The 24,698-nt window shown below is 39.5% G+C and overlaps 1 protein-coding gene across 31 annotated transcripts in view; it reads right to left on the bottom strand.

Annotated features, from left to right (window-relative positions):
- Positions 1–24,698, bottom strand: part of NRXN3 (neurexin 3) — a 1,647,030-nt gene that overhangs the window by 1,409,982 nt on the left and 212,350 nt on the right. The gene's annotated exons all lie outside the window — the stretch shown is intronic.

Here is a 24,698-nt window from a genome sequence, read left to right as displayed (position 1 = left end):
CTGCCTTCCTAACACCGCCCTCGGTGTTCGTGATTTTGCAACTCTCTCACCCTTCAAATCTTAGTGCAGCACTGGCAATTAGAAACCTGCACACATCTGGGGCCTGGGACGGGGTGTTTTGTGCATACATTGGGAGCTTCAGCTGGCAAAAGGGGCTCTCTCGGCAGCCTCATCTCTCTCCGGGGATTTATTTGAATCTGCAGATTGTGTCATGCCAAACCTATCTCCTTGCTCAGTGTGAATCACCTACTCGGGAAGTCACATGGACCCAAGATTCCCAGAATGCGAGCTCTGTTCTGGGAAATACCGGGGGTATCTTCTCTCCTATTAGCCACAACCTTTAAATAACTACTTTGATCAGAAGGCATGACTAGAGAGGGTATTACAAAGTGGAGTTGCTATTGCAGTGAGCAGAAAAGAAGTCAAGGCAAAAGCCAGCATTCTTCCTACAGCAAACAGTTCCCTGGAGCCCCTTCCTCTTTTTGGCTGGTTCAGACTTTCAAGGCAGCAGCAAACGTCTGGTAGAGTCTGGAATAAATACATAAATCTTCCTGTTTCAGACCTATGACATGGCAGTCCTAATCCCTAACCTAATCCAGAGTTAACTGAGTCACCTAAGGATATTTTAGATTGAATCTGTCATTTCTTTGCTCCTTAGACAAGAAGCAGAAATGAGGGGACAGGATGCTCTACATGGATTTGTCATATTGGGATGCTAACAAATATAGACTCATTTATTACCTAAATCTCTCAGAGGGTAAGAGCATCATTTTTACTACATCTTATTAATAGCGTTAACAATAACATTAGTAATAGAACAGTTAACCTTTGTTAGGTTGTAAGTACTGTTCAGAACACTTTTCATGAATTATCTCATTCAATATCCCAACACTTTTATGAATCCAGGTACCCGGTCTTCTCCCCATTTTGGAAATGAGAATACCTGGTGGTGAAAAGGCTAAGTAACCTGCCCACGGTCACTTAATTAAAGGCGACTTCAAGACTGAAATCCAGATCCATTTAACTTCAGAACAAGTGACTTTCACTGCTGTCCATCCCCATTGAGCAGGCACTCAGAGTAGACCCCATCATTCATATCTTTCACATTTGAAATCTGTGACCGTTTATGTGTAACTCACCTTGAAGTTATTCTTCTGCTATATAAAAGGGTTTGTGAAAAAAATATCACCACAGGTTCAAGATCTCAGAGAGCATGACCAAGTTTCTTAAAAGAACAAACTGCTTTTAAGCACTCAGGTAGCACCTTCTTCCTGCAATTCATAGAAATATTTTTCCTAAGAATTATTATATATTCAATTAAAAAACCCACAAGTCCACTTAATAAATCATTGTTCCTCATTACTGAATGTTCTCGAATGTGATTTTTTAAAATTCTAAGTAATCACTGATTCTGACTTTTTACGAATTCAGACTTTTCTTGTTATCATGATGGTATGGTTGTAGAACTTCTCTTCAGAGATGTTTAATACTCATAATATCCTCAGGGAAGATGGAGAGTAGCATTTCCCTCATCTTATCAATATTCAGAAGAATTTGCATAGACCCTTAACAAGTCAGTGGCACAGAGCACACAATGTACAATGTATAATAAACCACATCGTTCAGAACAATTCATCATCCATTCAGAGATTCATCACACTACGTGCAGGGGAGACTAAAATACCATTTTAAAGAGCACCATAACTCTTTAAAGTTGTATGGCTTTGGAATCCAGCAAACCTGAAATCAAATCCAGGCTTCCCAACTTACTAGTTTGGTCTGGCCAAGACATTAAAAGTTTCCAAAAGTAGTTAGTTACAGACAGCTGAGTATGTTCCTGTTAGGCACTGCCTTCTAGATTGTGCTGATTAGTTCAGCTGACTAGATCAAAGAGTTCAGTGTGAGTTACAGATTTAATCCTCATGTGGACTTATTAGTTTCATACATGTTAGAAAGTGGCCCATGGCCAGGCATCGGCTGTTTGTACAAGCAAAGGGATATAATGTCTGCTTTCATTACAAAAATTTAAGGAAGAATACAGTGGAGACAGTATCTCCACTTTGAAGTTCATAATTTAGGGAATCATGAGGTTCAATTAATATCTATAAGGCATCACACACACTCCTGGGAATGGGTACGTGAAACGCCTTCAGTACCCTTCACCAGATCACTGGATTTCAAGCCCTTTGAGGATTCTCAATGGCCTGTACTTTTTTTTAGGCTTGCATTTTCCAATGTCTATAATCCCATGAAACAAACTAAGTATATGAGGGTTAACTGATAGCCAGATAAAATTTCTATGAAAGGTTTTCATAAAGCTCAAGAAGGGAAAACTGTTACCTATTTGGTGGAGGAGGAGGTTAAGTCCTAAAAACACAACCAGTAAAGTTACCATCAGATAGGGAGTTCCCACAGTAATACAGCAGATTAAGGATCCTGCGTTGTCACAGTCACGGTGTTAGTCACAGCTGAAGCTCAGATTTAGTCCCTGTCCCAGCAACTTCCATATGCCACAGGTATGGCCCCCCCAAAATTTGCTATCTGATAAAGGAAGAAGTTTAAGAACTTTCTTTCACGGTCATAAAAATTTTTAGACCTAATCTTTCTGCCTTCTACCTATTGCATCAGGAATGGAATGAGGGAGGAAATAATTAGTACTTCTTGGCCCCAAAGTCAAGTCATAATAAGAGACTGCCATGGTTGTTTGTTTGTTTTGTTTTTTTCTTTTTTTTTTCTATTTCTGAGAGAATTTTCTCTTAAAGTATCAAAAAATATACTTTTTGCCATGGCTGCATCATTCCCTGTTGGTGTTCTCAGTAGAATAAAGTAAAATTTTTTGCCATTATTTCTCTGCAAATACTCAAAATTGAAGGAAAACAAAAAGAAAAAAACAATATAGCGATTATTTATTTTATGTTATGTTCCCTATACCTTAAAAGTTAAAAATAATGAATGCAGGGAGTTCTCACTCTTTCACAGTAGGTTAAGAATCCAACTGCGGAGGCTCACGTTGCTGTGGTGGTGCAGGTTCGATCCCTAGCCCGGTGGAGTGGATTAAAGGATCTGGCATTGACACAGCTGCAGTGTAGGTCACAGCTATGGCTTGAATTCAATCCTTGGCCCGGGAACTTCCATATGCAGCAGGTGTACCCATTAAAAAACAAACAAAAAACCACAAGAAACAGTGAATGCAGTATAATTAAAAGGTTCCAGAAATTTTCCCCTACTTGTAATTAATTCTAGTTTCCCTCTGAAAGTATTAGCATCTTGAGGGAGGACCTCCCTTCTGCTTTGCATTTTTCCAAAGAACTTGTTCTACTGTTCCACAAATAGGGAAAGTCAATAGTTAAAGTTAACAACGACAAAAGCAATTGAAGACAATGTCAGTGCTATGAACTTTCTAAGAATCCAATCAGACAAGGGGATGGTATTCATTACTATCAAAAGTAGGCAACGCATGGCCAGTTACTAAGCCCCAGCAAAGCATGGGTTCACAAGGCAGCAGTTAAAAATTGAGTGTGATAGGAAGGACAGAGTAGTTAGAGGCTGTTACCAAAATTAGTGAAAACAGAAAAAAAGTTTAAGGTTATTTGATACAGTAAGTCAGAGAGATGGAAAATTCTCATCCACTGAGCCAGAAACTTTAAGGAGTGTTCAGTACCTCAGACAGCTCCCTGGGAGCCTTACTCTGAGTTCCTCTAGTCAGCCCGTAAGTGACCATCAAATGCTCCATCAGATATCATATCCTTAACAAGTGCTTTGGTGTTTTCAAAACAAATGCACAGACTTTGACTTCCACTTCCAAGAAATTGGAGTGGATATCCCTGTTCCTTGTTCCTATGCCTTCTATTAAACACACACACATACACAAAAACCTAGACATTATATATAAAACAAGCATAAACAGACTCTGAACGACATCGAGAGAAGCAGACTGACTAGGGACCTCAGGACCTAAGGAACAACCTATCAGTGAGTTTCCTCAGTTTTCTTTTTGTCTGATAAATCTCGGACTAGATGTTGGAGAAATAGCATACAGAAACACATTAAGGTAGAAACAAATAAAAGCCCTATGAACCCCCCAAAAAGGGGGGGAAGGTCAAGGAAGGCAGAAAACTTACAAAGTAGTTGCTATACTCCAGCCAAACACCATAGGAAAAAAGCGTGGTTTCACCCCTATCCAGACCAGCAAAGACCAAGTGGGGACTCTGAACCTCCACCCTTGCTAGGCTATAATGAGGCATCCCAACTTGCCCATCTGTGTGGTGTCAGAAGGCCAAGGGGGAGCAAGAACTTTTAACTCTGCCATGCAATACAAAAGTCTCATCTGCATGGTGGAAATTTAGAGCCCCTTATGGGCCTTGAATTTTTTTCACAGTAACAAGGAACCACTCTCCATGCCCTCTGTGTTTATGTCAGAGGAGGCCTTTTACCACTATCTTTCCATAAGAAGGAAAGTCCTCTGCTACCATTTCAGTATCAGAGGAAGCCTGGGGGGAGCCAGGTCTTCAAACCCTTCCCAGGAGTAACAAGCCCATTCCCTGAGTATTAATAGTAATTAGAGAGCCTAGACTTCCACCTGGAGTGGGCAGTAAGGAGGTGGCTCTCCCCACTGTTCCCTAAAAGAGCAGTGTCAGACATGGCCAAGTAAACCAAAAAGTTTAAATAAGATCCAGAGTCTTATACTAACAAAAATGTTTTGATTTCAACTGAAGACCAGGAATAACAGCAAGAACTAAGACAATCTCAAACAGAATGAAAGGAAACATCAGAGATGCCAACAGTGAGGTGATAGAGATGGTAGAATTATCTGACAAAGGATTTTAAAGTAGCTATCATAAGAGTGTTTCAATAAGCAATTATGAACACACTTGAAACAAATGAGAAAATAGAGTCTCGGCACAGAAATTAAAGTATCATCAAATAAAAATACAGTATAAATAAGAACAAAATGGCCATTTTACACCTGAAAAACACGGCAACCAAATGGAAAACTCAGTGGATGGGTACAACAGCAGAATGGAGGACTCAGAAGAGGAAAACTCAGTGAAGTGGAAGACAAAAAATAGAAGTTACCTAATATTAGCAAAAGAGAGAAAAGAGATAGAAAAAAAAAAATGAGCAGAGCCACAGGGACCTGTGGACAACAAAAGGTATAACTTTTTTATGTTACTGAAGTCCCGGAAGGAAAGGAGGCATGGGTGAAAGAGAAGTCAAAAAAGGAATGACTTAAAAAAACTTCCCAAATGTGGTAAAAGAGATCTACCTAAAGATTCAAAATGAGTGAAATGCAAGCAGATTAATTTTTTTAAAAAATCCACACCATGACATTTGTGATAGACTGAATTGTACCCCTCAAATTCCTATGTTGAAGTTCTAACCGCCATTGTGACTGCATTTGGAGATAGGGATTTTAGGAAGTAATTAAGGATGAATGAGTTCATATGGGTGGGATCCTAATCTAATAGGATTAGTGGCCTTATAAGAAGAGGAAGAGAGAGGTCCAGAAGGCAGCCAGCAGAAAGACAGGAAGAGAATTCTCTCTAGAACCCAACCATGGTGGCATCCTGAGCTCAGACTTCTAGCCTTCAAAACTATGAGAAGATTAACTCCTGCTGTTTAAGCCACCTAGTCTGTGGTGTCCTGTCATGGCAGTCCAAGCTAAGACAACACGGCACAGCCAAACTTCCAAAATTAAAGACAAAGAAAAAAATCTTGAAAACATTAGAGAAAAAATGACATCTTACCAATAATGCAAAAGTTAATCAAATGAGGGAAGATTTCTCATCAGAAGCCACAGAAGCCAGAGCAAGGTGACACAAAACTTTTCAAATGCTGAAAGAAAACAACTGTCAGCCTAGAATCTTCATTGAGTAAAAATATCCTTCAGGAATAAGGGGAAATCAAGATATTTTCAGATGAAAGAAAACTGAAAGAATTTGCTGCCAGCTCACCTACCTTAATGGCTAATGGAAGTTCTCTAAATAGAGGAAATTATAAAAGAAAGAATCTAAAAAGCTCAGGAAGGAAGGAATGACACAGTAGGCAAAACTATAGGTAAATAAAGTAGACTTTTCATTTTCTCTTGATTCTTCTAAACTGTGTCTGACAATTGAAATAAAAACTACCACGCTGTCTGATGTGGCTCTAGATGCATGTAGACAAAATATTCAATGTTATAAATGAGGAAAGCTAAAAAGACATAAAGGGTGGTTTATATGAGGTTTCTGCATTTTACACAAACTGAAAATGATGAGACCAGTTGACTATGGTTTTGTATATGTGTGTAATACCTACAGCACTTTAAAAACTATACAAAAAAAAATACACCCAAAACAACATAGATAAATCAAAATACTAAATCTAAAAAAGAATTCAAGTAACCAATATGAATCCAGAAAAAATAAAAAAGGAACAGAGAGGACAAACTGAAAGGAATAATAAAATGTTAAACTTAAGCCCTAACATATACATATCACTAAATGTAAAAGGTCTAAATATATATATGAACTAAAAGACAGAGTATGGCAGAATGGATTGAACACTCACTTCCAATATAATGATAGATAGGATGAAAGTAAAATGATGGAAAAATACACATCATACACACATTAATCAAAAGAACGTAGGAGTGGCCTTTTAAATACCAAATAAATTAGACTTTAGGGCAAAAAATATAACATGTACAAAAAGGATTATTAAATAACAACAAAAAAAAGACCAATCCATCAAGAATGCATAATACTAAGTGTCAATGCACCGAACAACAGAGCTGCAAAATAGGTGAAGCAAAACTGTTAAAACTAAAAGGGAAAATAGACCGATACAATTATACCTGGAAACTACATACCCCTCTCAGCAATTCATAGAACAAGCAAATAGAAAATCACAAGAATATAGGAGAAATGAACATCATCAACGTCTCTATCTAACTGACATTTATAGAACATTCCACCCAACAACAGAAGAATACACACTATTTTCAAGGAACCATGGAAAGCCCACATCCATACAACCCACGTTCTGGGCCATGAAGCAAACCTCAACAAAATTAAAAGAACTGATATCATACAGAGTACGTTTGCCAACCAAAATGGAATCAAACTAGAAAGAATCAACAGAAAAATAACAGGAAATTCTCCAAACAGTTGTAAACTAAACAAGACACTTCTAAATAATACATAAGTGACAAAAGGAATCTGTGAAAAATCAAGTAATGCATTAAACTGAAGGAAAATAAAAATACAACCTATCAAAATTTGTGGGACAGAGTTAAAGCAGTGCTTATAAGGAAATTTATAGCACTAACTGCATATATAGAAAAGAGAAAAAGTCTCAAATCAATCGTCTAAGCTCACATCTCAAGAATCTAGAAAAAGAGGAGTTCCCATCGTGGCGCAGTGGTTAACGAATCCGACTAGGAACCATGAGGTTGCAGGTTCGATCCCTGCCCTTGCTCAGTGGGTTAACGATCTGGCGTTGCCGTGAGCTGTGGTATAAGTTGCAGACGTGGCTTGGAATCCTGTGTTACTGTGGCCCTGGCATAGGCTGGTGGCTACAGCTCCGATTAGACCCCTAGCCTGGGAACCTCCATACGCCGCGGGAGCGGCCCAAGAAATGCCAAAAAGACAAAAAAAAAAAAAAAAAAAAAAAAAAAAGAATCTAGAAAAAGAGAAAAATAAATCCAAAGCAAGGAGAGAAGTAACAACCAATAAAAATGAAAACAAAAAACAATGTATAAAATCAGTGAAACAGAGATGGTTCCTTTAACAGATAAATAAAATTCGACAAACCTCTTGCCAAGGCTGAAAAAGAAAAAAGAGAGAAGACACAAACTATCGATATTATGAATGAAACATGAGTTATTATAAACTCTCAGACATCAAAAGAATAATAAAGGAATACTACAAACAACTCTACATACATAAGTCTGGCAATATAAATGAAATGGACTAATTTCTAAAAAAAACACTGTCTACCACAAATCACCCATGCAGATAATTTGAATAACCACTTACCTACTAAAGAAACTGAATCAATAGTTAAAATACACCCCCAAATGAAATATCCAGACCTACATGGTTGCACCATAGAATCCTATCAAAACTTTAAATATTTAACTTCAACTACAGTATCTTCCTTAAACAGAGGAGAAGGGAAGACTCCAGTTCATTTTATGAAGCTAGCATTACTCTGACACCAAAAATGAGATAAAGACAGTAACAAAAAGAAAACTACGAATCAATATCTTTGATGAACATAGACACAAAAATCCTCAATAGAATATTAGCAAATAGAATTTAGCAAATATATACAAAGAACTAAACACCAGGATCAAGTGGGGTTTATTCCAAGGACACAGGTTGCTTCACAAACTATAGAAATGATCCTTGAAAGTATAGTCTTACAGGTTGCTTCAATATTCAGAAATGTATCACTATATTCCACCATGTCCCCAGGCTAAGAAAAATCACATTATCATATCAATTGATGAAGAAAGAGATTTCGACAAAATCAAACACCCATTCATGATTAAAAAAAAAAAAAAACTCAGAAAAATTTGAGGGGGAATTTTCTTCTCTTGTTAGTGAACATCTATAAAAAGCCTAGAACTAACAACAGTTGATGTCTAAATGCTTTCCCCTGAACATCAGGAACAAGGCAAGGGTGTGTCATCATTCTTTTTCAACATGGTGTGGGAAATTCCTGCCAGTGGAATAAGGCAAGTAAAGAAAAGAAAATTCACACATACGGAGTACCCGTTGCGGCTCAGTGGTAATGAACCCAACTAGTATCCAGGAGAGTATGGGTTCAATTCCTGGCCTTGCTCAGTAGGTTAAGAATCTGGCATTGCAGTGAGCTGTGGTGTAGGTCACAGACTCGGCTTGGATCTGGCATTGCTGTGGCTGTGGCATAGGCCAGCAGCTGCAGCTCTGATTCGACCCTTAGTCTGGGAACTTCCATATGCTGCAGATGTGGCCATAAAGGAAAAAGAAAAGAAAGAAAATATACATATAATTGAAGGAAGAAATAAAACTGTCTCTATCTGCAGATAAAATGACTTTCTATGTAGACCATCCCAAGGACTCTACACACACACACACACACACACACACACACACACACACACACACACACGGATGCACATTCTCATCTGCGCAAACCTAGAACTAAGTGAGCTTAGCAAGGTCACAGGACACAAGATAAACACACAGAAATCTAATGTATTTCTATATACAAACAATGAACATATGGACCTGAAAAAATTAAATACCATTTACAATTGCTCCAAAAAATTAAGTATTTGATATAAATCTAACAGGACTTGTATGTTGAAAACTACACAATGCTAATGAAAAATAAATAAATTAATTAAGAGATATACTATGTTTGGGGATTAGAAAGGCTTACATAGTAAAGATTTTAATTCTCCCCAGTTGATATGCAGGTTTAACATGACTTTGGTCAAAATCTCAGCGAGAGTTTTTCATAGATATTCAAGATAATTTAAAATTTATATGGAACAGAAAAGGAACTGGAATAGCTAAAAAAAAATATTGAAAAAGAAGAACGAATTGGGAGGAATCATTCTACCCAATTTCAAAACTTATATAGCTGCAGTAATCAACACTGTGTGGTATTGGTGGAGGGAGAGATATATAGACCAATGGAACAGCATAGAGAACTTATAAACAGACCTACACAAATATGCTCAACTGATTTTTGCCAAAGGTACAAAAGCAATTCAATGAAGAAAAAATAGCCTTTCAACAAATGGTGTTGGAAAATTGTACATACCTATGTTCAGGCAAAAACTGAACCTCGACTTAAATCTCATTCTTTATACAAAAATTACCTCCAAATAGATCATGTACTTAAAAATGAAATATAAAAGTATAGAATTTTTAGGAAAAAAAAATGAGAGAAAATCTTCAGGGCTCTTCAAAGAATTCTAAGGCTTGACAGCAAAATCATAAGTCATAAAAGGAAACTTAATAAACTGGTCTTCCTCAAAATTATAAACTCTTACTCTGTGAAAGACAACATAAGAGGATAAAAAGACAAGCTACACAGTGGGAGAAAAAAAACTGCGAACTATCTGTCTAACATAAAACTAGCATCTAGGAGTTCCCGTCATGGTTCAGCAATTAAGGAACCCGGCTAGCATCCGTGAGGACACAGGTTTGATCCCTGGCCTCACTCAGTGAGTTAAGGATCTGGAGTTCCCGTGAGCTGTGGTGTAGGCCACAGACATGGCTCAGATCCCGCACTGCTGTGGTGTAGGCGGGTGGCTACAGCTCCCATTCAACCCCTAGCCTGCGAACCTCCATATGCTGTGGGTGTGGCCCTTAGAAGACAAAAAACAAAACAAAACAAAACAAAAACTAGTATCTAGGATGTATTTTGTACCTCAAAACTGAACAGTTGAAAAAAAAACCCCACTTAGAAAATAAGCAAAAGACCTGAAGTGATTATTTTATCTGAGGATATGCAGATGACAAATAGGAATATGAAAAGATGGTCAACATCATTAGTGATTAGGTAAATGCAAATTAAAACCACAGTGAGATATCATTACACATCTGTCACAGTGACTAAAATAGAAAACAGTGACAACACGGTGCTGGCAAAGATGTGGAGAAAGTGAATCATACATTGCTAGAGGGGATGTAAAAATCATACAGCCACTCTGGAAAACACTTGGCTGCTTTATAAAACCCTGAACATGCAACTTCCTACCAATTGCACTAGTGAGTATTATTCCAGCAAAATGAAAATGTATATTCACATAAAAGTTGGTACATAAATATGCATACCAGCTTTTTCCATAATAGCTAGATCTGGAAACTACCCATACATCCTTCAATAGGTAAGTAATTAAACAAACCGTGGCATATATTTTGCTCAGTTAGTCACATAAATCCCAAAGGTTGCATAATACATAATTATATATTTGTATAATATTCCCAAAATGGCAAAATTATAAAATAGAGAATGAATTAGTTCTGCAGTGGAGATTAGTTGCCAGAGTTTAAGAAAGAGGTATGGTGAGAGGGAAGTCAGTTTGGCGATAAATAGGTAACCTGAAGGATCTCTGTGGTGACAGAAATATTCTATATCTTGACTATATCAAAGTCAACACCCTGGTTGTGACGGTGTACAATAGGTTTGCAAGATGTTACCGTAGGAGAGAGTTATGTAAAGGATACTGAGATCTCTCTGAATTATTTCTTATAACTGCATGTGAATATAGTTATTTCAAAATAAAAAGCTTAAATTTAAAGAGGTGGGGAAAAGTTCCACATATTCTCTGATTATTTCATTGGTTAGGTCTTTTTCCCTGGAATTCTCTAGATGTAAAATGAGACTTGCCCCTATTTACAAGACATAATCACTAAAGAATAGCCTTCTCTTTTCTAGCAGATTAGTTAAAAAAAAAAAAATCTAGGGGTCTGAGAAGTAGAACATTCCCTCTTCTAACTCATCACCAGGACTCAGATTCTCAAAGATAAAGGAAACTGAATCATCAAGCTCTTCCTTTACAGTACTCTAGAAATTACAATGATTCTTTCATTAAATAAAATTGCTTTAATACTTAGCCTCACTCATCTCCAAAGTAAACCATTCCCCCCTTTTTTAGTTCAAAGCCTGGGGTGCCATGTTTAGTAAAATATTATTCTTTTACCCCATGTGATGCACTTTTGGACTGAAGAAGGAGACAGCATCTAAAATACACCCAACCAACTTTCATAGAGGTACCTTCATAAACACTTTAATTGGACTTCTCCAGACTCAACTTCTTGCTGCAATCCACTACTGGTAATGGCTACTTCCTCCAGATTGACCCTTATTTCTAAAATGAAGAGACTATAAAAGATGAAAATAATAGAGGAATTCCTGTTGTGGCTCAGCAGAAATGAACCGGCTAGTATCCACGGGGATGCAGGTTCGACCCCTGGCCTCGCTCAGTGGGTCAAGGATCCGGCATTGCTATGAGCTGTGGTGTAGGCTGCAGACAAGCTCGGATCCTGGGTTGCTGTGGCTGAGGCGTAGGCCAGCAGCTGTAGCTCCAATTCAACCCCTAGCCTGGGAACTTCCATACATGGCAAGTGCGGCCCTAAAAAGACCAAAAAAAAAAAAAAAAGATAATAATAATAGATAATACAAAAGAAGATAAAAAGAGAATAAAAAATTAATAATAGATAACATCTACTGAGCACTTGCCATGTCTAGAGAACTATGTTAGATTTATATGGTCTCAATTAATCGTCACCACATTCCCAAATGGTAGATGCTATTATCATCTGCATTTTGTCAGCTCATGTAGGCTTAGAGAGTAAACTGACCTTCCCAAGGACACAGCCAGGACACAAGGCCACACAGATTTACATCTAGACCCTCTAACTCTAAAGCCCACAATCTTAGGAGCTACTCTAGGGTTTTAAGCTTCTTTTAGGATCTAAGAATTTGATTGTTCCATGCTCTCAGAAATATCATGGGACAGAATTTCGACACTGGGTGGCAGGTTAGTCTCTGAGCTCTTATCAACTCTTAGACCGTGTGATCTCCAAGGAGTGTGGGGTAGGTACACTGCAGGAGCAGTGGGTGGAGGAGTTAAGAGTGCATTCATACCGGTGAGCACAGACCCTCAACAAATCCAAGCCTCCATCTGTCAACATCACCACAGTGGAGCTCCGGATAGAGAACCTGCGCTCCGTCTCTGCTGCATATCTTGACATGTTTTTCAGCCGGTAACTTTTCGTTAGACCAAAATTCTCTCAAAAGGTGATCATCAAACCACATTTCTCACAAGCGGGTCTCTGCCACACTTTTGTTCCGATTCCCATTCTCATCGGTCTCTCTTTCCCTCTTTATTACAAGCACTCTTTTCCTTCCTCACTTTCTGCCCTTCAGCAGAGGAGATGTCACATCCCTATTTAACCAACCCTTGCACAGCTTGAAGGAAGGAAACGTCTTGAGGCTGGAGAAACCACACCCCATCCTTCCTCTCTGAGAGAGTGAAAAATAATATTTTTGGAAAATTTTTATTTCTGGGTTCTCATGAAAATAATTATTTCTGTATGAACTTGCACCAACACATTTTTTTTCTTTACAGCATTCTGAGACTATACCAGAAAATATACATGACCATTAAAAAAAACCTTAATTTTACTTCTCTTTTTCATTTTCTTTCTCCTCTTTACATGTGTGCCTACACATGCACTTACATAGCACAGGTGCACACATAGCTTTTCAGGCATTCCTGTCAGTGTCTCATGAAACTCTGACTAGTTACAATAGTCCTTCATAGCACACTGCTGGGTGCATAAAAGCCTATTCCAGACCATACAGAGAAGACGAGCACTTCCCACTGAGACAAGCCAGAGTTTCAAAACTGTCATAAAAGTAAATAACCAAACAGAGGCTTGCTTATTTGCTGTGGGGAATGGTCTGTCCTTGTGGAAATACCACTATTCAGTTTTTTTAAATCCCTCAAGGTCTCACTTTAGCATCCCTCAAGCACTCCATGGGCCCATGGCCCATACCTGCCACAGAGAAGGGTCATGCAGGATCTTTAAGATATACCCAAATGCTTGAAGAATTAACCTCCAAAGGCGCCCTCGTTGTCTTTCATGAGCCCAGACCTCTTCTTCCTTCCATCAAAGCACCTCATTCTCCCTATCTTGCACCTTCAGCTAATCAAGACATAAAGTCAACTTCTGCACCCCTGGGCAAAAGGACCAGAAATGTGATGAGATTATTAAAGCAGTGCAGTATCTAAAATACTTCACTGTCTATGAAATGATCTTTCAAGCAGTCAATTCACATGGCTGCATTATTTTCTTTAGTTTAACACTGTATATTGATACCCAAAAAAAGAAGTGTCCAGGGTTGTAGAGAGAAGTCAGATTGGGAAGCAATGCTTGCTATCAAAACAGCAATATATGGGAGTTCCCACTGTGGCTCCGTGGTAATGAACCTGACTAGTATCCATGAGGACACAGGTTTGATCCCTGACCTCACTCAGTGGGTTAAGGATCTGGCATTACCATGAGCTGCTGTGTAGGTTGCAGATGCGGCTTGGATCCCACATGTTGCCGTGGCTACGGTGTACGCCAGCAGCTACAGCTTCAATTCATTCAACCCTTAGCCTAGGAACTTCCACATATGGAAAAAACAAACAAACAAACAAACAAAAGAAAAAAAACCAGAAGTACGGGGAGTTTCCACTGTGGCTCAGCGGGTTAAGGACCCAACATAGTCTCTGTGAGGATGTGGGTTCAATCCCTGGCCTCACTCAGTGGGTTAAGGATCCAGCATTGCTGCAAGCTGTGCAATAGGTCACATGTGTGCCCCAGATCCAGTGTTACCATGGCTGTGGCACAGGCCTCAGCTGCAGCTCCGATTCGACCCCTAGCCTGGGAACTTCCATATGCCACAGGTATGGCCTTAAAAAGAAAAAATAAACAGCAACATAGCTAATGGGAAGACCAAATGCAGACAGACAGAATTATCTCTACCTTGACCTTCTCCTTAACTAAGAAGTAAAAGCAGATATACAGTATATTGGAGCACATAGTCAAAGACCCATTTGGAATCTGTGGCATGTCTCAAGAAGTAGGGTCAGACCTCATGGCACTGGTTTCCTATCTACTTCCTATCCCAAATCTTTTTTTTTTTTTTTTTTTTTTTTGTCTTTTTGCCATTTCTTGGGCCGCTCCCACAGCATATGAAGGTTCCCAGGCTAGGGGTCTAATCCGAGCTGTAGCTGCCGGCCTACGCCAGAGCCACAGCAACGTGGGATCCGAGCCACGTCTGCAACCTACACCACAGCTCATGGCAACGCCAGATCCTCAACCCACTGAGCAAGGCCAGGGATCGAACCCGCAACCTCATGGTTCCTAGTCGGATTCGCTAACCACTGTGCCACGACAGGAACTCCTCCTATCCCAAACCTTTTAAATCTGAGGTCAGCAATCTTTTTGTAAAGGGCAAGATAGTAAATATTTTAGGCTTTGTGGTTCATAACAATCTCTGCCAAAACTAATCAACTCTACCATTGCAGTGCCAAGATTATGTAAACAATGACGAATGTGCAATACGTACACAAGTAAGTATGGCTCTGTTCTAATAAAACTTTACTACAAAAGTAAGTGGCGAACCACACAAGGATTATGGGCCACAGTTTAACAACCCCTGATCTGGATGCTCACTGGTAAAGCCCAATGGGCACTTACATTTGTTCAACAGTGTGCATAAAAATAAAGAATAATAAGAGAGGATTTATTATTCCGTTCCAGGTACTAGTCTAAACTGCAAAGTTATAACGACTGGAACAAAGTAAAACTGGTACAAGCATTGCTGAAAGATCTCTGAGCACAGTAGAGAGCCTAGTATATATAAGAATTTGTGCAATACAGGAATCCACAAATCAGTAAGGGATAAGATGAATTACTTAATACACTGTACTGGGAAAGTTTGCAATTTGAAAAACAAAAACAAGTAATTTGGCTTAGTACTCTATGCCCAAAATAAATTTTATAAAGATTAAAAAGCTAAATTAAAAAAAAAAAGAAAACACTAAGGAATATTTATCTTGTCTCTGAATTGGGAAAGTCTTTCTGAACATAGGAAAAACAATTGGAGAAATCATAAAAGGATAAAATCAATAGTTTTTTACTAAATAAAAAATATTTCTGCCCCTCAAAGACCATCATAAAATTAAGAAGCAAAATTGAAAGAAAAAATATTTGCCACAAGTATGTATTTATAATACCAGTTACAGTGTTGGTTACAAATTGGTTTCTTGCTTGTGACTAATGAAATGCTTCACAACATCTGTGGGCTGTGTTTCACTGAGGCAAGTGTATACCCAACAAGCCTAAGTATAGTCAAAAGAATCCTACACTTAGAGGCAGAAATCCAAAGTTCAAATCCTGGCTCAACTACTTACTAGGGTTGAGGGTGATTTATTTATTTATTTATTTATTTATTTATTTATTTATTTATTTATTTATTTTATTTATTTTTTTTTTTGTCTTTTTGCTATTTCTTGGGCCGCTCCTGCAGCATATGGAGGTTCCCAGGCTAGGGGTCGAATCGGAGCTGTAGCCACCGGCCTATGCCAGACCCACAGCAACAAGGGATCCGAGCCGGTCTGAGACCTACACCACAGCTCACGGCAACGCCGGACCCTTAACCCACTGAGCAAGGGCAGGGACCGAACCCGCAACCTCATGGTTCCTAGTCGGATTCGTTAACCACTGCGCCACGACGGGAACTCCTTTTTTTGTCTTTTTAGGGCTGTACCCACCACATATGGAAGTTCCCAGGCTAGGGGTCGAATTGGAGCTATAGCTCCCAGTCTATATCATAGCCACAGCCACAGCCAAGCCAGATCCGAGCTGTGTCTGCAACCTACACCAGAGCCCCCGGCAACACCAGATCCTTAACTCACTGAGCGAGGCCAGGGATTGAACTCATGTCCTCATGGATACTAGCTGGGTTCATTACCACTGGGCCACAATGGGAACTTCCAGGCACACATTTAACCAGAGCTTCAGTTTCTTCACCTGCAAAATAATACTTGTAATACTTACTACACCTGGCCAACTGTTTAATGAGGTCATATGTGAGAGTATCTGGCCCTGGGCTGACACATATCAGGTATCATTAGAGATCAGGGGCATTTTCCTTTGGAAGCTACTAGAGTGAGCTCTGGTTTGAGAGTCCATTATGCTTTGATGGGAAGAGAGGATGTTGTAGACATCAGGTTGAAAAGTCTTAGAAACTTTCTACTTTACCTAAATCACATCCAAGAGAGTCTAAGAGGTTAAGTCACCTACTTAAGGTCATTTCAAGGTCATTTGGGATCTTCTAGTTGAATATTTTTCCCATTAGATAGTCAAAATCATCTTCTCTCCCACAACCTCACTCTTAGCATAACTTAAAAAGAAGTGGGAGTTCCCGTCGTGGTGCAGTGGTTAACGAATCCGACTAGGAACCATGAGGTCGCGGGTTCGGTCCCTGCCCTTGCTCAGTGGGTTAACGATCCGGCGTTGCCGTGACCTGTGGTGTAGGTTGCAGACGCGGCTCGGATCCCGCGTTGCTGTGGCTCTGGCGTAGGCCGGTGGCTACAGCTCCGATTAGACCCCTAGCCTGGGAACCTCCATATGCCGCGGGAGCGGCCCAAGAGATAGCAACAACAACAACAAAAGACAAAAAAAAAAAAAAAAAAAAAAAAAGAAGTGCATGAAACAAATAATTTAGTATGTCTTTTTTGATGAGGATAAAAAACATTCTCCAGACTAAGTATATCATTATTTCCTTCAGTATTAAGTTAGAGGGCACTTGAAGAAAATGTCTTTAATTGACACTTATTATACATAAAGTACTGCATGGGTATTGGGATCTGGAGGTGTACATGGCAAAGAACTTCAAAAACAAGATAAGGTATAGTTTAGTCATCACAGCTAAATGGTATAGCAAGCATAGCACTGTCTTTAGAATTCAAAGTCCAGGATTCAAGTTCTGGCTCTGCTACTTGCTAGCTTTGGGATCTTGGTCACATATTCTAAGCTTTGGTGTGTTCATCCATAAAATTAGAACAGTCATTTCTAACTTGCAGGTGAGTGAGGATTACACAAGACAAGTGGGTTCTGTAAGCAAACATAAGCCCTCGTCATGCTAGGCAAAAACTTGGCCTCTGACATTAAAAAGCCCACAGAAAACAATAATGTGTCTTCTGACTTCCTGATAAGACGCTCTAGGCTACACTTGCTCACCTTGCTATGCTTCCCCTATGCCTACAGCCACAAAGAGCCTTTATCACAGGTGCCACGATGAAGCCAACTGCATGTGACTATCTGATGCTGGGTTTGAAACAATGACCAGTCAGACCATGCAACAACTTTAAAAAGCGAATTTTAAAATTGATTTTTCTTTGCTTTTGTCTATCGCCTTTTAAATTACAGCAAAGTAAGGAAGAAGAAGAAAAAGATAATTTTAAGAAAAACATTCAATTAACTCTGAAAATCCAACATAATAAACTGAATAGAGATCTGTCTGACTACTGTACCATTTCTGTCTGCCCCCATCTGTCTATCCATCTATTATCGTCCCAACTCTCTCGATGGAGACCATCAGATACTGAAAATGGGACTTTTAAAATTTTGCTGGTGCAATGAAACCTAATTACCTTAAAGTGCTTTACAGAGGAGAAAAAAGAATAAAATGCAGACGAGTTTTCTTCAGCTGCTCTCCCTCTCCTTGATTTTCCCAGGAGCACAAGTCAAGATGTGTTTTAATGATTGTCACAAAAAGTTCTGAAGGCTTATTCTTGACCTTGGGATCTCACAGCATTTATCAAGTGCTCCTTGTGGGTTTCATTTAGCTGAAACTACAGTAATTGGATGGGACAGAGAGCATCCTACTTTCTAGGCCTTAAAAGACAGTCTAGGACATAGTCCCAAGAAATAAAGAGATTCTTAGAAGTCTAAGTTGAATCTGCCACAGATCTAAACATTTGCATGAGGATAGTTTTTAGCACCCCAGAGAGTACATCCTCTCCCATGCAGGTGACCAGAAGAATGGCCACCAGCCACCTTATACACATATTTCCAATCACTCTTTGGCCCCTGGAGGAATGAGGCACATTCATCATATGAAGGGGTAAGAGGGTTTCCATTATAAGTTCAGGAAATGTGGGTTCTTAAAATTACATCTGTACTGGCTCATTGAGTTTAAAGTCAATAAAATGCTATTTTTAAACACTATTAATTTCCATTTTTGTGCTAACTTAATAATCTGTTTAATTAACTTAATTACTTTTGAATGAAAAGTGCTCATTTTTAATAACTTTTTTATGATGAGGAAACTTACATATACATGTGTTGCTTAATGTTCAGAAAATACAGAGAAGTTAAAAAAAAAAAATCTAACTTATCCTTAAGTCCATGATCCCAGAGAAGCCCGTATTAGCATTTTGCTTTCTTTCCTTTCCTTCTATTGTTTTTCCTTCCTGTGTGAGGTGAAACTGTATGGTATATGTAAAGTATGGTGCTTTTTTAGGAGGAAGTCCTGGTTTTACTTGAATCACAATTCTCCTCAGCTCTTTAGCAAATTATTCTGCTTAGTGATGAGACAACCATTGGCTAATAAACAATGACAGCCAGCCAGAAAAAAAATGTAGGGACCTGTAATATTACCCTGGTTAAAATGTTCTGAAAATGAAAGAAAATCAAGTTTAATCAAACTGCCTAATTTGCTAAATGCTAAACCAAGATAGCCAGCTTTAACTTCTCTCCCCAAGAGATTAAAAAACAGGAGTTCCCATCGTGGCGCAGTGGTTAACGAATCCGACTAGGAACCATGAGGTTGCGGGTTCGGTCCCTGCCCTTGCTCAGTGGGTTAACGATCCGGCGTTGCTGTGACCTGTGGTGTAGGTTGCAGACGCGGCTCGGATCCTGCGTTGCTGTGCCTCTGGCGTAGGCCGGTGGCTACAGCTCCGATTCAACCCCTAGCCTGGGAACCTCCATATGCCAAGGGAGCAGCCCAAGAAATAGCAACAACAACAACAAAAGACAAAAAAAAAAAAAAACAAAAACGGGTAAAATTAGTGGAATTCTAAATCCTGGAGTTGTTGAATCACCAAATGTTACATTTGAGGAGTTCCTGTTGTGGCTCAGCGGAAACGAACCTGACTTATATCCACGAGGATGCGGATTTGATCCTTGGACCTGTTCAGTGGGTTAAGGATCTGACGTTGCCATGAGCTGTGGAGTATGTAGGTCGCAGATGTGGCTCTGATCTGGTGTTGCTGTGGCTGTGGTTTAGGCCGGCCACCAGAGATCTGATTCAACTCCCAGCCTGGGAACCTCCATCTGCCACACCTGCGATCCTAAAAAAAAAAAAAAGGTTACATTTGAAAGAGAGCTGAGCAACTGCAGAATCTACTGGTTTTCAAACCGCATTCCAGGGAACCCTGGAGGATCCTTAAAGTACTCCAAGAGTTTCCAAGTCTTGGGAAGGCACCGGCAGGTCAGGGGATGGAGGATGGGGAATGGGGAGGCTGAGCAATGTTCTTTCCTTCTACCCTCAGCCCCTCTCCCAACCAGAGCAGGTCTACTTTTGTAGGCTTTACATCCTAGATATCTAATAAGATTTTATCTGATCAACTTTTAAACGTTGAAAAATGCTGGTGTGGTACAGAACTCTCATGTTACAGATAAGTAAAATGAGGGTCAGGAATATGAAATTACTTCCCACAGTCCATCCAGCTAATTACTCTCAGAGTTTCGTAGATGTTTGTCATGTGGGGAGGTGATTATCTGACATTCTGTCCCCTCCCCATCTTGGAGGAAGCCCCTACTGTGTGTTTGAGTACACTATGAAAGAAGAATTGGGGGTGATCTCCCTTTTCCCATGCTCAAGCAGCCAAGGCATGAACACATGACTTGGGCTCAACAAATTAGATGATCTTCACCCAATTCTAAGTCTCCAGCAAATGATTCTCAAATACATGCAGAGTGGCAGAGGCCTGGCTAGGGTGTTTCTGCCGCCTGGTCTCCCCAGGTCCCCTTTGTTCACTGACACTTGCCGTTCTAGGCACACAGTGACTCTGTCCTCTTCCAATAAGCCAATGTTTGGTTTAAGACAGACAGCACTTCCAGATACACAGAATGTGTGTTAGAACCCAGAGCTTCATACTGCTAATCCACTTGTCTTTCCCCAGCATCACAGAGGTATCACTGTATTTAGCTGGCTGGAATTTTACCATGTAGATTCCATGTAACCATTACATTTCCATTGGGAAAAATGCACCCCCACTCAGAAAGACTCCAAGGGAATATTATAAAGCAAGATATAAAAATGGTTCTTGGTGGGAAGTTAGGTAAAGGTGAGGATTAACATCTGCTGAGCACCTGCGATGCACCGGGCATCATTTTGCAGCCTATCTGCCCCTTGCAGGTAGATATTATGATCCATATTTTACTGGTAAGGAAAATTAACCCCAAAGAGTAATTAATTCCTTAGTTTTGGAGTCAGGAATAAACTCAAAAGCTACTGACCTCAAAGCGAAGAGATTTAGAGATTTAAGTTGATATGTCTTATTGGATTTTATTTTACATTGTAGATAAGATTTGTCCCCTAAAACAGGTTATTACACATACCATAGAGATCTTATCAAGGAATCCTAAAAGTTCTATACCCAGGTCTTCTCAGATCAACTCATTCCTAGCTGTTTATTTTAAATTAGATTAGATTAAAGGTCAGTCAGATAGACAGATATAATTAGATAAATATGCCAATAACAGAGTGATTTATTCTCCAGGCATTTCTCTACACTGCTTTTAGACTGCATGGGGCTTTTTTTGGGTACTGCGTGGGGCTTTCCACTGTGCATGAGGCCTACCACTGGGACCAGCTTGCCCCATCAGCTAACTGCATTTCCCATTACTCATGTTCACCCTGTTTTCCATAACTAAATGAGCATGGCCAGAGGAGATTGTGAACAAACCTTGGCAGAGCATCCTGAGGAAGTAAAGACACCACGCCAAAAGCGGCCTCCAGTCCCTCCCAAGCACAGATGTCTGCTCTCAGATACCAGACACCCGAGAGCAGAGCATGGCCCCTGATTCCCACGTAGGAGAGTTCTCCAGGACAGAGGCTGGCACATGGCACACTTTACTGGAAGGAATTTCATTAATCAGTCTCATTACCTTTCAATTCCATGCACCTGAGCTCCTTCACCCTCTGCCCAGAACCAGCAGTCAGTGGCTTAAAGGGCACATGAACACCCAGACTGACTATGATAAGCAGATGGAGAAAGGGCACCCCCCAACCTCCTTTTGAAGTGTGCTCTTAGGTCAGAGAGATCACCCAGACCTTGTAGCACCTCGTCCAGCCTCACCAGCTCTAGAAGACAATGTCTCCTATGTATCTAAGCACTGTTATCTTAGAATTTCGGTACAAATTGGAAAGAAAGAGGGGGGAGAGGAACCTCCTGAGGACTGTTTTTCCTTACTAGGAAAAGGCACCAATAACTACAGCTACCTGCCAAAATAAAATGGATAGAGAGGGTCTGCAAGGCAAGAGACATCCACTATTTTTAGATATGTACATTTAGCTAATTCTCCTAGACTCTCCCATCTATTTACACGTACTTCAGCTCTTCCTAGGATTATCTACAACCGCAAGATTTCCTTTTCATTTCTCTTCTCTTTTGTTTGTCTTTTTAGGACTGCACCCTCGGTGTATGCAAATTCCCAGGCTAGGGGTCAAATCACAGATGTAGCTTCCAACCGACATCACAGCCACACCAGATCTGAGCCACGTCTATGACCTACATCACAGCTCATGGCAACGCCGGACCCTTAACCCACTAGCAGGGTCAGGGATCGAACCCACGTCCTCAGGGCTACTAATTGGGTTCATTACTTCTGACCCACAATGGAAACTCCCTACAACCACAGGATTTTCTAACACCAACTTGCAGGCCTTATAAATCTAGATCTTACATGACTGTCTTATTGCAAAGCAGTTATAGAAATGTACTGGTTAATTTCTTTCTCTAAATTTCTTGAAAACAAGAAAGGTCCCTCAACACATCATAAAATGTATCACTACAAAACCCCTCCTTTTCTGTCTACCTTATTCATGTCCCACGGCTGTTCTGGAGACTTTCTATCCACCACTCCACAAATCATGTCTCACTTCAGCATACACTACACCTTCTTCACCCCTCTCTGCCCTCACTATACTTTATTCTCTAATTCAAGGGGCACAAAGTAGTAGTTAACAAGAAATACCTGGTCTGAACACATGCTCAGATTGCCTGACGGTAATTGTCTAATTAAATTTTTATTCTGAGCTAATTACATATGTACATATTGTTGTAAGAAATAATACAGAGCGGGAGTTCCCATCATGGTGCAGCGGAAACGAATCCAACTAGGAACCATGAGGTTCGATCACTGGCCTCACTCTGTGGGTTAAGGATCTGGCACTGCCATGAGCTGTGGTGCAGGTTGCAGACACGGCTCAGATCTAACATCGCTATGGCTGTGCTGTAGCGCCGATATGACCCCTAGCCTGGGAACCTCTATATGCCTTGGGTGCAGCCCTAAAAAGCAAAAAAAAAAAAAAAATACAGAGCAATTCCAGGTATACTTTACCCTTTCTCCCAATGGTAACTCCTTGCAAAATCTAAAGTAATATCACAACCAGAATACTGACATTGATACAGTCAAGATATAGGACATTTTCATCACAAGGGTCCTTTTATAGTCACATCTACTCCTCCCTCACCCATTCCTGATATTAGAAACCCTAAATCTCTTCACCATTTCTATAATTACATCATTTAAAGAATATTATATAAATGGCATCATATAGTACGAAACCTTTTGACACTGGCTTTTTTCACTTAGCATAATTCTCTGGGAATAACACCCAAGTTGTATGTATCAAGAGTTTGTTCCTTTTTATTACTGTAAAATATTCCATGGTACAGATGTGACACATTTGAACCATTCATTTATTAAAAAATATATAGGTTATCTCCAGGTTTGGGGTATTATAATAAAATCTTCTATAAACATCCTTGTACATGGTTTTGTGTAGACATGTCTTCATTTCTCTGTGATAGATGGCCAGGACTGAAATTGATGGATTATGTGGTAACTGCACCTATAGGGTTGTTTTCGTTTTTGTTTTTAACAAATTATCAAGATGTTTTCTAGAGTGGCTGTATCATTTCACATTACCACCAACAATGTATAAGTGAGCCATCCAGTTTCTCCACATCTTTGCCAGTATTTGGTATGTCACTCTTTTTTATCTTAGCTATTTGGACAGGTATATAGTGATAACCTTGCAGTTTTAATTTATATTTCCTGAATGGCCAATGATATTAAATATCTTTTAATGAGTTTATCTGACACTTGTATATCACATTCAATGAAATGTCTCTCCATGCCTTTTGCTTGTACATTTCGCCAATAGGATTGTTTGTTTGTGGTTTTGTTTTTCGTTTTGGGTATTTTTTTTTTACTGTTGAGTTTTGAGAGTTCTTTATACAATCCAGGTACTAATCTTTTGCCAGATACATAGTTTGCAAGTATTTTCTCCCACACCATAGCTTGTCTTCTCATCCTCTTGGCAGGGTTACTCATAGAGCAATAGTTTTGACTTTCATGAAGTTTATTAAGTTTTCCTTTTATGGATTGTGCCTTTGGCATCAGGTCTAAAAACACTGCCTAGCCCTGGATCCTAAAGAAATATTCCTAAATTTTTTCTAAAAGTTTTACATTTTACATTTATGCCTATGATCCACTTTGAGCTAATATTTGTATAAGTTGTGAGACTTAAACTAACGTTCATTTTTTTCCCCAGTGATTATCCTATTGTTCCAGCACCATTTGTTTGAAAGGCTCTATTTCCTCCATTGAAATGCTTCTGCACATTTTTCAATAACCAGTTGGGTATACCCAATACCCCCTCTGTTTCTGGGCTCTCTACTCTGCTTCGTTGATCTATTTCTCCACTAGTACCACACAGTCTTAATTACTGAACCTACATAATAAATCTTAAACTGAGTAGGCTCATCCTGCTTTTCTTTTTCAAAATCGTTTTAGCTCTTCTATTTTACTATAATTTTACGATAATCATGACTGTACCTACAAAAAAGCTTGTGT

Source organism: Sus scrofa, chromosome 7 (assembly GCF_000003025.6).
Source record: "Sus scrofa isolate TJ Tabasco breed Duroc chromosome 7, Sscrofa11.1, whole genome shotgun sequence".
In the NCBI taxonomy this organism is placed as follows: domain Eukaryota; kingdom Metazoa; phylum Chordata; class Mammalia; order Artiodactyla; family Suidae; genus Sus; species Sus scrofa.
This window is presented reverse-complemented; position numbering and strand designations above follow the sequence as displayed.